General features: G+C 45.8%; 1 protein-coding gene across 1 annotated transcript in view; it reads left to right on the forward strand.

The window, feature by feature from the left end:
• KIAA1217 (KIAA1217 ortholog) overlaps positions 1-18,526 on the forward strand; it is a 1,254,604-nt gene that overhangs the window by 409,773 nt on the left and 826,305 nt on the right. Inside the window, exon 2 of the mRNA XM_063921607.1 lies at positions 12,984-13,084. The gene's annotated coding sequence lies outside the window, so the exon portion shown is untranslated. The remainder of the gene's footprint in view (positions 1-12,983; positions 13,085-18,526) is intronic.

An 18,526-nucleotide genomic window follows, 5' to 3' on the forward strand; every position in this document is an offset into this window, starting at 1 on the left:
AGATTTTTCTCCACATAAATATAGCTAAGGGTAAATTTATAATGCTCTAAGCTTAGCAAGACCTCTGCTTCAAGGTCAGCCGGTATTGATCCAGTGGGATAAAACATCACGGCAGTCGCCCACGTAAATAGACAGGGCGGCACAAGAAGCAGGAGGGCAGTGGCAAAAACTGCAAGGACTTTTCGCTGGGCGGAAAATCATGTGATAGCACTGTCGGCAGTGTTTCATTCCGGGAATGGAAACTGGGAAGCAGACTTCCTCAGTAGGCACGACCTCCACCCGGCAGAGTGGGAACTTCATGGGGAAGTTTTCCACATAATTGTAAACCGTTGGGAATTACCAAAGGTGGACATGATGGCGTCCCGTCTGAACAAAAAACGGGACAGGTATTGCGCCAGGTTAAGAGACCCTCAGGCAATAGCTGTGGACGTTCTGGTAACACCGTGGGTGTACCAGTCGGTGTATGTGTTCCATCCTCTGCTTTTCATACCTAAGGTACTGAGAATTATAAGACGTAGAGGAGTAAGAACTATACTCATGGCTCCGGATTGGCCAAGAAGGACTTGGTACCCGGAACTTCAAGAGATGCTCACAGAGGACTTATGGCCTCTGCCGCTAAGAAGGGACTTGTTTCAGCAAGTACCATGTCTGTTCCAAGACTTACCGCAGCTGCGTTTGACGGCATGGCGGTGGAACGCCGGATCCTAAGGGAAAAGGCATTCAGGAAGAGGTCATTCCTACCCTGGTCAAAGCCAGAAAGGAGGTGACCGCACAACATTATCACCACATGTGGCGAAAATATGTTGCGTGGTGTGAGGCCAGGAAGGCCCCACGAAGAAATTTCAACTCGGTCGATTCCTGCATTTCTTGCAAACAGGAGTGTCTATGGGCCTCAAATTGGGGTCCATTAAGGTTCAAATTTCGGCCCTGTCGATTTTTCTTCCAGAAAAAATTGGCTTCAGTTCCTGAAGTCCAGAAGTTTGTCAAGGGAGTATTGCATATACAACCCCCTTTTGTGCCTCCAGTGGCACTGTGGGATCTCAACGTAGTTCTGGGATTCCTCAAAACACATTGGTTTAAAACCAGTCAAATCTGTGGATTTGAAGCATCTCACATGAAAAGTGAACATGCTCTTGGACCTGGCCTGGACCAGGCGAGTGTCAAATTGGTGGTTTTTTTCTCAAAAAAGCCCATATCTGTTTGTCCATTCGGACAGGGCAGAGCTGCGGACTCGTCCCCAGTTCTCTCCCTAAGGTGGTGTCAGTGTTTCACCTGAACCAGCTTATTGTGGTGTCTTGCGCCTACTAGGGACTTGGAGGACTCCAAGTTGCTAGATGTGGTCAGGGCCCTGAAAATATAGGTTCCAGGACGGCTGGAGTCAGGAAAACTGACTTGCTGTTATCCTGTATGCACCCAACAAACCGGGTGCTCTTGCTTTTAAGCAGACTTTTGCTAGTTGGATGTGTAATACAATTCAGCTTGCACATTCTGTGGCAGGCCTGCCACAGCCAAAATATGTAAATGCCCATTCCACAAGGAAGGTGGGCTCATCTTGGGCGGCTGCCCGAGGGGTCTCGGCTTTACAACTTGCCGAGCGGCTATTTAGTCAGGGGCAAACACGTTTGTAAAATCCTACAAATTTGATACCCTGGCTAAGGAGGACCTGGAGTTCTCTCATTCGGTGCTGCAGAGTCATCCGCACTCTCCCGCCCGTTTGGGAGCTTTGGTATAATCCCCATGGTCCTTTCAGGAACCCCAGCATCCACTAGGACGATAGAGAAAATAAGAATTTACTTACCGATAATTCTATTTCTCGGAGTCCGTAGTGGATGCTGGGCGCCCATCCCAAGTGCGGATTATCTGCATTACTTGTACATAGTTACAAAAATCGGGTTATTATTGTTGTGAGCCATCTTTTCAGAGGCTCCGCTGTTATCATACTGTTAACTGGGTTCAGATCACAGGTTGTACAGTGTGATTGGTGTGGCTGGTATGAGTCTTACCCGGGATTCATAAATCCTTCCTTATTGTGTACGCTCGTCCGGGCACAGTACCTAACTGAGGCTTGGAGGAGGGTCATAGGGGGAGGAGCCAGTGCACACCACCTGATCCTAAAGCTTTACTTTTTGTGCCCTGTCTCCTGCGGAGCCGCTATTCCCCCATGGTCCTTTCAGGAACCCCAGCATCCACTACGGACTCTGAGAAATAGAATTATCGGTAAGTAAATTCTTATTATTTGTATATAGTGAGAACCATATAAGATATGAGCCATGTCATACGAGATATGAACCATGTCAGTATTAGAGATGAGCGGGTTCGGTTCCTCTGAATCCGAACCCGCCCGAACTTCATGTTTTTTTTCACGGGTCCGAGCGACTCGGATTTTCCCGCCTTGCTCGGTTAACCCGAGCACGCCCGAACGTCATCATCCCGCTGTCGGATTCTCGCGAGGCTCGGATTCTATCGCGAGACTCGGATTCTATATAAGGAGCCGCGCGTCGCCGCCATTTTCACACGTGCATTGAGAGTCATAGGGAGAGGACGTGGCTGGCGTCCTCTCCGTTTAGAGAAGAGAGAGACACAGTAGAGACGAGAGAGACACAGTAGTAGTAATTTTGGGGAGCATTATTAGGAGGAGTACTACTATACTACTATACTACTTGCTGAAGTGATATAGATTAGATAGTGTGACTGTAAGTGTATTGTATTATCTGACTTGTGGGGGAGACACTGACAGTGGGGAGCAGTTAGAGTCTGAGAGCAGGACTCAGGAGTACATATAACGTACAGTGCACACTTTTGCTGCCAGAGTCAGTGCCACACTGCCATTGTTGTGACCACACTGACCACCAGTATAATAATATATTTTGTGATTGTCTGCTTAGGACTCGGAGTACTAGTTGCAAGTTGCAACGTGAGTGACCTGACCACCAGTTTAATAAACAATCACCACCAGTTTAATATATATATATATATATATATATATATATATATAATTGTATATAATATATATATATATATATATATATATATAATATTGTATACCACCTACCCGTGGTTTTTTTTTTTTCATTCTTCTTTATACATACTACTATAGTAGCTTACTGTAGCAGTCTGCGGTGCTGCTGACCTGACAGTGTCCAGCAGGTCCGTCATCAGTCATTACATAATAAATATATATAGTACCTGTCCGGCTGCAGTACTAGTGATATTATATTGATTTCATCTCATTATCAATAATTTATCATCCAGTCTAGACTCTATATTAGCAGCAGACACAGTACGTTAGTCCACGGCTGTAGCTACCTCTGTGTCGGCACTCGGCAGTCCATCCATAATTGTATACCACCTACCCGTGGTTTTTTTTTTCTTTCTTCTTTGTACATACTACTATAGTATAGTAGCTTACTGTAGCAGTCTGCGGTGCTGCTGAGCTGACAGTGTCCAGCAGGTCCGTCATCAGTCATCATTACCTAATAAATATATTATCTACCTGTCCGGCTGCAGTACTAGTGATATTATATATACATACATATATATATTGATTTCATATCATTATCATCCAGTCTATATTAGCAGCAGACACAGTACGGTAGTCCACGGCTGTAGCTACCTCTGTGTCGGCACTCGGCAGTCCATCCATAATTGTATACCACCTACCCGTGGTTTTTTTTTTCTTTCTTCTTTGTACATACTACTATAGTATAGTAGCTTACTGTAGCAGTCTGCGGTGCTGCTGAGCTGACAGTGTCCAGCAGGTCCGTCATCAGTCATCATTACCTAATAAATATATTATCTACCTGTCCGGCTGCAGTACTAGTGATATTATATATACATACATATATATATTGATTTCATATCATTATCATCCAGTCTATATTAGCAGCAGACACAGTACGGTAGTCCACGGCTGTAGCTACCTCTGTGTCGGCACTCGGCAGTCCATCCATAATTGTATACCACCTACCCGTGGTTTTTTTTTTTCTTTCTTCTTTGTACATACTACTATAGTATAGTAGCTTACTGTAGCAGTCTGCGGTGCTGCTGAGCTGACAGTGTCCAGCAGGTCCGTCATCAGTCATCATTACCTAATAAATATATTATCTACCTGTCCGGCTGCAGTACTAGTGATATTATATATACATACATATATATATTGATTTCATATCATTATCATCCAGTCTATATTAGCAGCAGACACAGTACGGTAGTCCACGGCTGTAGCTACCTCTGTGTCGGCACTCGGCAGTCCATCCATAAGTATACTAGTATCCATCCATCTCCATTGTTTACCTGAGGTGCCTTTTAGTTGTGCCTATTAAAATATGGAGAACAAAAATGTTGAGGTTCCAAAATTAGGGAAAGATCAAGATCCACTTCCACCTCGTGCTGAAGCTGCTGCCACTAGTCATGGCCGAGACGATGAAATGCCAGCAACGTCGTCTGCCAAGGCCGATGCCCAATGTCATAGTACAGAGCATGTCAAATCCAAAACACCAAATATCAGTAAAAAAAGGACTCCAAAACCTAAAATAAAATTGTCGGAGGAGAAGCGTAAACTTGCCAATATGCCATTTACCACACGGAGTGGCAAGGAACGGCTGAGGCCCTGGCCTATGTTCATGGCTAGTGGTTCAGCTTCACATGAGGATGGAAGCACTCAGCCTCTCGCTAGAAAAATGAAAAGACTCAAGCTGGCAAAAGCAGTAGCACCGCAAAGAACTGTGCGTTCTTCGAAATCCCAAATCCACAAGGAGAGTCCGACTCCAATTGTGTCGGTTGCGATGCCTGACCTTCCCAACACTGGACGTGAAGAGCATGCGCCTTCCACCATTTGCACGCCCCCTGCAAGTGCTGGAAGGAGCACCCGCAGTCCAGTTCCTGATAGTCAGATTGAAGATGTCAGTGTTGAAGTACACCAGGATGAGGAGGATATGGGTGTTGCTGGCGCTGGGGAGGAAATTGACCAGGAGGATTCTGATGGTGAGGTGGTTTGTTTAAGTCAGGCACCCGGGGAGACACCTGTTGTCCGTGGGAGGAATATGGCCACTGACATGCCTGGTGAAAATACCAAAAAAATCAGCTCTTCGGTGTGGAAGTATTTCAACAGAAATGCGGACAACAGGTGTCAAGCCGTGTGTTGCCTTTGTCAAGCTGTAATAAGTAGGGGTAAGGACGTTAACCACCTCGGAACATCCTCCCTTATACGTCACCTGCAGCGCATTCATAATAAGTCAGTGACAAGTTCAAAAACTTTGGGTGACAGCGGAAGCAGTCCACTGACCAGTAAATACCTTCCTCTTGTAACCAAGCTCACGCAAACCACCCCACCAACTCCCTCAGTGTCAATTTCCTCCTTCCCCAGGAATGCCAATAGTCCTGCAGGCCATGTCACTGGCAATTCTGACGATTCCTCTCCTGCCTGGGATTCCTCCAATGCATCCTTGCGTGTAACGCCTACTGCTGCTGGCGCTGCTGTTGTTGCTGCTGGGAGTCGATGGTCATCCCAGAGGGGAAGTCGTAAGACCACTTTTACTACTTCCACCAAGCAATTGACTGTCCAACAGTCCTTTGCGAGGAAGATGAAATATCACAGCAGTCATCCTACTGCAAAGCGGATAACTGAGGCCTTGGCATCCTGGGTGGTGAGAAACGTGGTTCCGGTATCCATCATTACTGCAGAGCCAACTAGAGACTTGTTGGAGGTACTGTGTCCCCGGTACCAAATACCATCTAGGTTCCATTTCTCTAGGCAGGCGATACCGAAAATGTACACAGACCTCAGAAAAAGAGTCACCAGTGTCCTAAAAAATGCAGCTGTACCCAATGTCCACTTAACCACGGACATGTGGACAAGTGGAGCAGGGCAGGGTCAGGACTATATGACTGTGACAGCCCACTGGGTAGATGTATGGACTCCCGCCGCAAGAACAGCAGCGGCGGCACCAGTAGCAGCATCTCGCAAACGCCAACTCTTTCCTAGGCAGGCTACGCTTTGTATCACCGGTTTCCAGAATACGCACACAGCTGAAAACCTCTTACGGCAACTGAGGAAGATCATCGCGGAATGGCTTACCCCAATTGGACTCTCCTGTGGATTTGTGGCATCGGACAACGCCAGCAATATTGTGTGTGCATTAAATATGGGCAAATTCCAGCACGTCCCATGTTTTGCACATACCTTGAATTTGGTGGTGCAGAATTATTTAAAAAACGACAGGGGCGTGCAAGAGATGCTGTCGGTGGCCAGAAGAATTGCGGGACACTTTCGGCGTACAGGCACCACGTACAGAAGACTGGAGCACCACCAAAAACTACTGAACCTGCCCTGCCATCATCTGAAGCAAGAAGTGGTAACGAGGTGGAATTCAACCCTCTATATGCTTCAGAGGTTGGAGGAGCAGCAAAAGGCCATTCAAGCCTATACAATTGAGCACGATATAGGAGGTGGAATGCACCTGTCTCAAGCGCAGTGGAGAATGATTTCAACGTTGTGCAAGGTTCTGATGCCCTTTGAACTTGCCACACGTGAAGTCAGTTCAGACACTGCCAGCCTGAGTCAGGTCATTCCCCTCATCAGGCTTTTGCAGAAGAAGCTGGAGACATTGAAGGAGGAGCTAACACGGAGCGATTCCGCTAGGCATGTGGGACTTGTGGATGGAGCCCTTAATTCGCTTAACAAGGATTCACGGGTGGTCAATCTGTTGAAATCAGAGCACTACATTTTGGCCACCATGCTCGATCCTAGATTTAAAGCCTACCTTGGATCTCTCTTTCCGGCAGACACAAGTCTGCTGGGGTTGAAAGACCTGCTGGTGAGAAAATTGTCAAGTCAAGCGGAACGCGACCTGTCAACATCTCCTCCTTCACATTCTCCCGCAACTGGGGGTGCGAGGAAAAGGCTCAGAATTCCGAGCCCACCCGCTGGCGGTGATGCAGGGCAGTCTGGAGCGACTGCTGATGCTGACATCTGGTCCGGACTGAAGGACCTGACAACGATTACGGACATGTCGTCTACTGTCACTGCATATGATACTCTCAACATTGAAAGAATGGTGGAGGATTATATGAGTGACCGCATCCAAGTAGGCACGTCACACAGTCCGTACTTATACTGGCAGGAAAAAGAGGCAATTTGGAGGCCCTTGCACAAACTGGCTTTATTCTACCTAAGTTGCCCTCCCACAAGTGTGTACTCCGAAAGAGTGTTTAGTGCCGCCGCTCACCTTGTCAGCAATCGGCGTACGAGGTTACATCCAGAAAATGTGGAGAAGATGATGTTCATTTAAAATGAATTATAATCAATTCCTCCGTGGAGACATTGACCAGCAGCAATTGCCTCCACAAAGTACACAGGGAGCTGAGATGGTGGATTCCAGTGGGGACGAATTGATAATCTGTGAGGAGGGGGATGTACACGGTGATATATCGGAGGATGATGATGAGGTGGACATCTTGCCTCTGTAGAGCCAGTTTGTGCAAGGAGAGATTAATTGCTTCTTTTTTGGTGGGGGTCCAAACCAACCCGTCATTTCAGTCACAGTCGTGTGGCAGACCCTGTCACTGAAATGATGGGTTGGTTAAAGTGTGCATGTCCTGTTTATACAACATAAGGGTGGGTGGGAGGGCCCAAGGACAATTCCATCTTGCACCTCTTTTTTCTTTAATTTTTCTTTGCGTCATGTGCTGTTTGTGGAATGTTTTTTGGAAGGGCCATCCTGCGTGACACTGCAGTGCCACTCCTAGATGGGCCCGGTGTTTGTGTCGGCCACTAGGGTCGCTTATCTTACTCACACAGCTACCTCATTGCGCCTCTTTTTTTCTTTGCGTCATGTGCTGTTTAAGGAGGGTTTTTTGGAAGGGCCATCCTGCGTGACACTGCAGTGCCACTCCTAGATGGGCCCGGTGTTTGTGTCGGCCACTAGGGTCGCTTATCTTACTCACACAGCTACCTCATTGCGCCTCTTTTTTTCTTTGCGTCATGTGCTGTTTGGGGAGGGTTTTTTGGAAGGGCCATCCTGCGTGACACTGCAGTGCCACTCCTAGATGGGCCCGGTGTTTGTGTCGGCCACTAGGGTCGCTTATCTTACTCACACAGCTACCTCATTGCGCCTCTTTTTTTCTTTGCGTCATGTGCTGTTTGGGGAGGGTTTTTTGGAAGGGCCATCCTGCGTGACACTGCAGTGCCACTCCTAGATGGGCCCGGTGTTTGTGTCGGCCACTAGGGTCGCTTATCTTACTCACACAGCTACCTCATTGCGCCTCTTTTTTTCTTTGCGTCATGTGCTGTTTGGGGAGGGTTTTTTGGAAGGACCATCCTGCGTGACACTGCAGTGCCACTCCTAGATGGGCCCGGTGTTTGTGTCGGCCACTAGGGTCGCTTATCTTACTCACACAGCTACCTCATTGCGCCTCTTTTTTTCTTTGCGTCATGTGCTGTTTGGGGAGGGTTTTTTGGAAGGGACATCCTGCGTGACACTGCAGTGCCACTCCTAGATGGGCCCGGTGTTTGTGTCGGCCACTAGGGTCGCTTATCTTACTCACACAGCTACCTCATTGCGCCTCTTTTTTTCTTTGCGTCATGTGCTGTTTGGGGAGGGTTTTTTGGAAGGGACATCCTGCGTGACACTGCAGTGCCACTCCTAGATGGGCCCGGTGTTTGTGTCGGCCACTAGGGTCGCTTAGCTTAGTCATCCAGCGACCTAGGTGCAAATTTTAGGACTAAAAATAATATTGTGAGGTGTGAGGTATTCAGAATAGACTGAAAATGAGTGTAAATTATGGTTTTTGAGGTTAATAATACTTTGGGATCAAAATGACCCCCAAATTCTATGATTTAAGCTGTTTTTTAGTGTTTTTTAAAAAAAAACACCCGAATCCAAAACACACCCGAATTCGACAAAAAAAATTCGGTGAGGTTTTGCCAAAACGCGGTCGAACCCAAAACACGGCCGCGGAACCGAACCCAAAACCAAAACCCGAAAAATTTCAAGTGCACATCTCTAGTCAGTATTACATATTTTATAAGAAGACTTGGGCCTGTGGGTTGTGGTCATCCGGAGGAGGGGTTAAAATCAATATCTATCAGAGAATCCTGGGCAGGGGTGGATCCAGAAGAAAATGACAGGGGGGGGGGCACCATGGAAGAGGCAAGTACATTTGCACACGCGTTCGGCGCATGCGCTTCCAAAAAAGATGTGTGTCCCCTCTACAAGGGGCGTGGTCTCACAGGACAGGGAGAGAGTGACTTGCAGTAGGTGACAAGGAGAGTGACTGTCAGTGGGTGACAGCTAGTGGTTGACGGAGAGTGACTGGCAGTGGGTGACAGGGAGAGGGTGACGGGCAGTGGATAATGGAGAGGGTGACTGGCAGTAGGTGAAGGGGAGGGTGACAGGCAGTGGGAGAGAGGGTGACAGGGAGAACGTGGCTGGTAGTTTGTGACTGGGTACAGATTGACAGGCAGTGGGTGACAGGTAGTGGGAGACAGGGAGAGGGTGACAGAGAGAGTGACTGGCAGTGGGTGATGGGGAAACTGGCAGTGGGTGATAGGGCGAGGGCGACTGACTGGCAGTGGGTGACAGTGAGAGGGTGACTGACTGGTAGTGCGTGACAGGGAGAGGGTGCCATGGAGACTGGCAGTAGGTGACAGGTAGAGGATGACATATGAAGCAGTGTGAAGTGGGCCCCTATGATACACATATAAGTGGGGAGGGAAGGGGCACAGTTTTTAAAAAAAAAAAGTTTATTTTTTTTATACAAAAACAGTCTGTCGTTATCATGCGTGATATAACACATACACTTAAAAAAAACACACACACCTCACTGACTCACTCACTCATCTTCTCTTGAAAATTACAGGCGAATCCCTCTATCTGGAGTTCTATTATGCACAATGATGGTAGGCTGGGGAGAGCAGATGATAAATTTCCCCCAGTACTGAGCCCACTCCAGTAATGCTCACCAATCCCCAGCGTGAAAGTCCGTACATTCGTGCACAGAACAGCACCCTGGTGTGTTGTGGCAGCAGGCAGTCACCGGGCCTCCTGAGACTACCTTGGCATCGGTAGTGGGTCCGCGCACACAGCGGCACATCACTGCATGACCTAGCGTGCTACAGCATGGCGGTAGCAGGCAGCCGCCAGGCCTCCTGGGGCTGGAACTAGTGCCCGCCGCCTCTGTCAGGTAGAGATTGCTGCAGGCCTGTGGCTGATGCTCTCCGATAAAAAATAAATAAACCTGCCACAAATGATAGGGGTAGTGGGGGGGGGGGGGGGGGAGGCGGGCCCTAGTGCCTCTCCCCTGGATCCTGGGTGTATGTATATTCACGCATCTAGCCAATCCATCCTAAGAATATGAAATAACTTTTCTAAGAAAAGTGAAAATGGATGGACGGCTGATTGTATCCACAAATGTAGAATGCATTTCTTGGCTGCCGCTGATATTACCAGTGATGATTTGTGTACCCCCTTTGCCACACGGGTGTTCCTAGGTAAAAAGCCGAATATAGCCTATTCAGGTGTCAATGGTAGGTAAGATACAAAGTTTTGAGTAGCATAACTCCATATTTGGTTCCAAAACCGGCGTAGGCCAATCCCGGGCCATTTTTTCAATCCCGGGATTGACCTGTCCACCTTCAGTTTATGTATGTGTGGGAGAGGGTCAGGGGGGTTTCACGTTCAAAAAATAAATAAAAATAACCTACTCAGTAATGAGTAGAAGGGTCCCCAAGATCCAGAGGTAGCGTCAGGCAGTGAGAGTCTCTTACTGCTAGGCTCAGCGCTGCCCGGGGAGATATACTGCCAGGGCGGAAGGAGGTGATGCTGTCTGGCTTCAGAAAGCAGCGTCTGAGCCGTGTGTTTAGCGCTGCTCGTGGAGAGAGACTGACGGTTGGGGAAAGAGGTGATGCTGCCCGGCTTCAGAAAGCAGCGTCCGAGCCAGGTGCTCAGCACTGCTAGTGGAGAGAGACTGCCGGCGGGGGAAAGAGGTGATGCTGCTCGGCTTCGGAAAGCAGCGTCTGAGCCGTGCGTTCAGCGCTGCTCGTGGAGAGAGACTGACGGTTAGGGAAAGAGGTGATGCTGCCCGGCTTCAGAAAGCAGCGTCCGAGCCAGGTGCTCAGCACTGTTAGTGGAGAGAGACTGCCAGGGCGGAAGGAGGTGATGCTGTCTGGCTTCAGAAAGCAGCGTCTGAGCCGTGTGTTTAGCGCTGCTCGTGGAGAGAGACTGACGGTTGGGGAAAGAGGTGATGCTGCCCGGCTTCAGAAAGCAGCGTCCGAGCCAGGTGCTCAGCACTGCTAGTGGAGAGAGACTGCCGGTGGGGGAGAGGTGATGCTGCTCTGCTTTAGAAGGCAGCATCTGAGCTGGGTGCTCAACGCTGCTAGTGGAGAGAGACTGCCGGTGGGGGTGGAGGTGAGGCTGCTCGGCTTCAGAAGGCAGCATCTGAGCTGGGTGCTCAGCGCTGCCCGGGGAGAGAAGCTGCCAGGGGAAGAGAGGTGGGAAACTGCACATGCACAGTGTAATCCCGTGAATCCCGGGATTGGAAGCGCCAATCCCAGGTTTCAAATCCTGGTGTTTTTGGGCGGGATCCCGGGATTGACCTCCCTACTGGGCATGCCCAAAGACAATTTAACAGGTCTGCCCTCAAAGACCCGCATCTGGGACAAGAGTGATCCTCCGCTATTCCCATGAAATATCTATGGTGAGGGGAAAGATTTGTTTTGTGGGATAAATCAAGGAAAAGTTCAGCATATGACGCTGTAGGTATCATTCTAATTGAGTTGTTTAATGTTTGTAACAGTGTCTGTATGGTTAAGGATGGGAATTGATTTCTCTATTGAGCAGGTCCGGTTGCAGTTGTGTCATAATTTAGTGGGGTATTTAAAAATAGGTAATGGATGGATAATGCTTTCTTACTTGGAGTTATCTGAAGTAGTCATATATCCAGGGGGGTATCCTAGGCTGCTGGTGATAATGTTTTAGAAAGAGTCGTCATGTAATCTTGTGCTTGGAAATAAGCTAAAGGAAAAGACCCAAGAGCTGGATATTTGGTGATTACTTGCACAAAGATGAGGGGTTTCAGAGGTAAGGCCCATTTCAGACCACAGGGTAGAGGGATATCTCACCTCTACTCATACTTACCTACTTTCTAATTCTCCTCTCCGGGAGAAGCCCAGAGAGGAGACGATGCAGGAGACTTCGGGGGTGGGGCAGTGACATAATCAAGCCCGCCCCCACATCAGGAAAATGCCACGATTTGCAGGAAGGGGGCAAGGCTAAAATGACGCGATTCGCATCATTTGAACCCATTCCCCTCCTCACGGACCCACGAATATGGAAGAGTTTGTTGCCATCCTGGCCGCATCACTAGGGAGCGAGCAGGATGCGGTAGACCTGCCTACTCTTCCGAGGGTGCAGGGGGCTACCCAAAAAAATGGGAGCCTCCTGCAGCTTCCGGGAGAGTAGGCAAGTAGGCCTCTACTGGATCACATTATGACAGACTCCTGGTTGCCATATTAAAGCGTGACTAGCCTAAACTGCTTAATGCCATAGCTTGTTATGGAGCTTAGGGAATCAGATACAATGCAAATGCTTGCTACGGATTTAAGGGAACGCGTGCCATGGCATTTAAAAACATTTTTTAATCTACTTATTGTTTTCATACTTATTTGAATGGGATTTTCCGTTCACACACAGGTCACTTGCTTATATGAAATCTGGTGGTAGAATTAGGTACTGCATGGAAAAATAAAAAAAGGGTAATCGAGGCTAAATACTTTGAGTATCCTCAGTGATACAAAGCAATCCATAAATCCACGGTGTGTTACACATGAACGACAGCATGACGCTAATTGTGAAAGATTAACGCTTCATCTCTAGTGTATAATTTAGCATTTTTAAATCTTAGCTTTCTATATATGATTTCATTTTTTATTTTATTTTTTTCAGATTAAAAATACATGTACCCATTTCCTTTTCTTGTGTGTACAGCTCAGAAGAAGTGTCTTAACTTGTAAGACAGAAGCTAAGACGGGCAGTATGGATTGTATTAATGCATGATAGAAGGAGGAAGATGAGGGAAAGGTGAAAAAGTGAGTAATATACAGTATACTATACTATACTATATATCTATATATATACTGTATATATATATATAACTAAAGTAATATATATAACACATATATACTTCTTATATATATATATATATATATATATATACATATATAAAAATTAGAATTTATATATATATATATATATATATATATATATATATACTATGCAGTACTAGTGGTTCGTGAATCATTAATTAGCCCTCAACAACAATGTTTGTTTTCTGCATATTATTATTATTATTATCCTTTATTTATATCGCGCCACAAGGGATCCGTAGCGCCCAATTACAGAGTACATAAACTAATATAGAACAGGAAAAAGTGACTTATAGTTGAAGACAAAATAGGACTAGTACAGGGTAAATAAACATAGCTACAGCAGCAGACAACACTGACATAAGTATCAGGGTGGCAGAAAACCACGGGATTTGGTGCCGTCAAAGATGTTTTAAGTAAGAGAAGGATAAGCACATGAGGGATGAGGGCCCTGCTCATGAGATCTTACATTCTAAAGGGGATGGGCTGACAGAACAGGGGTGGAACAGATGGGGTAGACAGTGAGTGAGGAACAGAGGGTTAGGATGAGAGTAGGCTATGTTTGGTGAAGAAGTGGGTCTTCGGAGCCTGTCTGAAGTATTTTAGAGAGGTGTAGAGTCGGAGGGGGAGAGGTAGAGAATTCCAGGGAAGGGAGCAGCACGTGAGAAATCTTGAAGGTAGGAGTAGGAGGAAGTAATCAGTAGGCAGGAGAGTCAGCGTGTATTAGCGGAGCGAAGAGGATGGGTGGGAGTGTAAAGGGAGATAAGGTCAGAGGTGTAAATGGGAGAGGAGTGGGTGAGGGCTTTGTAAATGAGTGTGAGAAGTTTGAATTGGATTCTGAAAGGGAAGGGAAGCCAGTGATGGGCTTGTAGGAGAGGAGAGATGGACGTAATGTGTTTGGTGAGGAAGATGAGGCTTTGAGGATAGATTGGAGTGGAGAGAGGCATTTGTCCGGGTTGCCAATTAATAGTAATCATTCCAGTTTTATTAGTAGTAGCACACCAGTCCACTGGCACTCTCTAAGCAACACAGCAGGTGGGACTAGGGCCAGCAACAGAAATCTTGGGGACCAATAAACTGATATCTCTGAGGGGGGGCCCTTAACCTCCCCCCCTTGTAACCCTCTGTTGCCAGGCCTGGGTGGGACAAATGTAACATGTGCAGAGATATTTAGATGACAGAGGAGCTGGTCCAAAGTGAAATCTAAATTGCAGTGTAAAAATATAGTTGCCCAGCATTTGTGGGCTACGTGCAACATCAGCATGTACTGTATGTACCCTGCATGCAAAAAAGATTAAATGCCTTTGTATCCCTTGAACTGCAGTATGGTTTGTCCTGGTGCAAAGTTACAGTACTTGCTTGTTTTTTTATTTGCTCCCAACTAAGAATTAGGCCCATCCAGGGCCTTATTTATCAAATAGTATTTGCTGGATATCCTCCAAATTCATCCGTATTCGGTGGTGCGCAGGGACCTGCAAATATGAAAGCTCCCACGAATGTAACGCGGAGGGATATTTGCCGCAATCCGTCCATTTCAGACAGCAGAATTAGCCCCCATAGGTTTCTATCAAGTTCCGGAATGTGAAACTTATGGGCTGCAGATCGCATAAATTACTGAGAGAGGGTTTCGTAGGATCCCTCCCATGCATTGGCCTCCGCACATGCACACTTATCATGCGCTGTAGCGTTATGATAGTGAAATGGTCGCATTAGCGATCACTATACTTCTAACAGAGACCAAGGGGGTTTTGGGGTATTTGAAATGTGCGCAGGGCAGCTTTAACAAGTATAAATTGTCTGGTGGGATGCCACCACACCCCACAAAAACAGAAATTGAACACAAAAGGAAGACAATTTTTTCTCAGTATAAGCGCCCAATGTGAACATCAAATAAATATGACATATACGTCCCTTGAAGGTATTCAGTATGGTGATCCTCAATTGTTCAACGAATGTTCTCAGTTGATGTGATTAGTATCCAGTCATTATTATATGGAAACAAAAAAAGCAAACATACAATGTGTAGTATTGTTTTTTATATGGTATTGTTTTTATATAAAAAAGTCCTTTATCCCATCAGAATGAAAAAAGACGGTAGCATGAATGGGGAATCTATATGAAGTGCGTACCCCAACTCACACTAGGAAGAACGGATATGTGCACATAAAGGTTTCTTTAGATTTCTTCACCCTTTCTGTGTATCCTTCACCATAAAGTATGCATAGACGAGCATACCTAAACTCACTTTAAAGTGGAGATGAACCAAGTGTATAAAGGTATCTTTCACATATATTTCTATATCAATAAAGGTGCGTACCACACTCACAAGATGAAGTGTGAAAATGTTCCTATCAAGGTATCTTTTGGATCCACAGCTGTTTCAGATTTCAGGATACCAATGCGTAGTTGGACAGTTATAAATCCAAAAAGAATAAAAAATGGTGCCAATCAATCCATTTTTTTTTTACATTTTTTTAATTAATACAAAATCCCATAGCTGGGAGAGAGACACATACATAGATGAAAGACAAGCGCTCCTTAAAAGGAGAATCAAAATAAAAATGGAATTTGTACCAACAAAAAAAATGTTAAAATATTTTAAAAAATCCAATTTTTAGTATAAAGTGCACCAGGTAATAAAAGATACCTTAGAGGCTGGTTTTTAGGAGTTGCACAGTGCCCAAAGTTTTCGACGCGTTTCGGCTCAGCAGGAGCCTTCCTCAAGACAGGAAGGTGAAGGATACACAGAAAGGGTTAAGAAATCTAAAGAAACCTTTATGTGCACATATCCGTTCTTCCTAGTGTGAGTTGGGGTACGCACTTCATATAGATTCCCCATTCATGCTACCGTCTTTTTTCATTCTGATGGGATAAATGACTTTTTTATATAAAAACAATACCATATAAAAAAACAATACTACACATTGTATGTTTGCTTTTTTTTGTTTCCATATAATAATGACTGGATACTAATCACATCAACTGAGAACATTCGTTGAACAATTGAGGATCACCATACTGAATACCTTCAAGGGACGTATATGTCATATTTATTTGATGTTCACATTGGGCGCTTATACTGAGAAAAAATTGTCTTCCTTTTGTGTTCACTTTACTTCTTACACATCGCAGGGACGGGCTCCTTTCTTACTGCCGCAAATAGCCGTGATAAGAAATTAGAATTATCAGGTATAATGATAACTGATAAATATCCTGCTTAATCTTTTCAAATTGTCCTGATTGCTGGACAGTGGGACAGTCCCCTCATATGAGGACTGCTTCACAGAAATCAGGACATTTTGGCTGGTATATTTAAAAAAAAAAGTTTCTACCCTTTTATACTAGCATAAAAATTATTATTATGATTATTTTTATTATTGTTATTATCTGTTCAGAAATCGTTTGTTTCACATCATACAGCAATATGATACTTGTTTCACAGCCTGGTGTCCATCAGGACTATAATGCGCCACTATTTGTACTGATATATGATAATGATCTGTAATTTCATATGTTACTGTGCGGGCACAAAATGGTACAAAATGGCTGCTAAGTGATGAAATGTGGTTTCTAATGTTGGAAACAGCTACAGTAGATGTCTTGGCGTAATTTGTACAGCAATTCATTAGAAAAAGGAACAGCGAAATGTACTGTAAATGTGTCCAGGTTGGTACGATAGTTATTCTCTCATTCATAAATAAATAAAAGATCTCACAATGCTTTGGGGTCTATTCATAAACTTTCACTACTTTTTTTTTTCCCATAAATTTTTATTGAGAGCATAAGTTACTCTTTTCTTTTTCTTTTTTTTTTTTGCGGGAGGGGTTGGGATACAGAAGAGAAAAAAAGGAGGGGGGAAGAGGGGTACAGACCATGGGAATGTGAAGTAGACAAACAGTCCAAACTTGTCACATTTACAAGTATAAAAATCATAGAAATCAAAGAAACAAATACACAAGGGAAAATTGCACAATACAATTTCACTACTTTTGACATTTTATAGAGTACTTATTTTAAAAAAGACAGACCGCATGTTTGACATTAGAACTGTGGTAGTTTACTTTGAAACATTAAACTTTCCTGAATCCTGAATCCTGATTTCTCCAAAATAAACTCCTGATTATAACTAGTTCCTGTGTGGTAAAATCACCATGAGGCGTAGCCACATCATACGATGAACACTTTATAAGTGCTAGACCACCATCCATGGGCGCAGCTACTCTCTCTTTCACCCCTTCATACAGTATCTTTGTCATTGCCCCTACAAAGCTCACTCATTGCCCCCCTTTCTATATCTGTCTCCCGCCATAGCTCTCACTGCCTCCTCACAGCTCTCAAATTCCCCTCACAGCTCTCACTGCCTCAACCTAACACTCACTGCCCATGTTAACTTTCCCTGTCCCTCACATCTTTCATTGCTCCCACACAGCACCCACAGCCTCCTCGCAGCACTCATTGCCTCAATCTAACTCTCATTGCCCATCCTTAGCTTTCACTGCCTGTCCTTAGCTCTCACTGCCCCTCACAGCGTTCAATGCCCCCTCACAGCTCTCAAAGCGCCCTCACAGCACTCAGGGGCAGATGTATTAACCTGGAGAAGGCATAAGGAAGTGATAAACCAGATATGTGCAAGGTGATAAAGGCAGCAGCCAATCAGATCCTAACTGTTAATTTACATATTGGAGCTGATTGGCTGGTGCCTTTATCACCTTGCACATATCACTGGTTTATCACTTCCTTATGCCTTCTCCAGGTTAATACATCTGCCCCTCAGTGCCTCAACCTAACTCTCATTGCCCATCCTTAGTTCTCACTGCCTCCTCACAGCCCTAACAGACCACTCTCACAGCCTCAACCTAACTCTCACTGCCCATGTTAACTTTCACTGCCCCTCACATCTTTCATTGCTCCCACATAGCACCTCAACCTAATTCTCATAGCCCATCCTTAGCTTTCATTGCCCGTCCTTAGCTCTCACTACTCCTCACAGCTTTCTATGCCCCCTCACAATGTAACTCTCACTGCCCCTCACAGCTCTCTTTGCTCCCAGTCAGCTTCCATTTCCTTGCCATAGCTCTTACTGCCCCCCCCCCCCATATCTCTTAGAGCCCCCTTACAATGTTCACTGCACCCTAACAGTGCTAACCGTCCCCTCAAAGCTCTCACTGTCTTGGAATAGTTCTCTCTGCCCCTCTAAAGCTCTTACTGCCCACTCACAGCTCTCACTGCCTTGCCATGGATCTCAGTACCCCTCCATAGCTCTTACTGCCCCTCATAACTTCCACTGCCTCATCATAGCTCTCACTTCCCCCCTTTGTAGCTATTACTGCCCCCTCACAGTGCTCACTGTCCCTCACTTCCTCCTCCATATCTCTGTCGTCATCC

Source organism: Pseudophryne corroboree, chromosome 5 (genome assembly GCF_028390025.1).
Source record: "Pseudophryne corroboree isolate aPseCor3 chromosome 5, aPseCor3.hap2, whole genome shotgun sequence".
Taxonomy (NCBI): Eukaryota; Metazoa; Chordata; class Amphibia; order Anura; family Myobatrachidae; genus Pseudophryne; species Pseudophryne corroboree.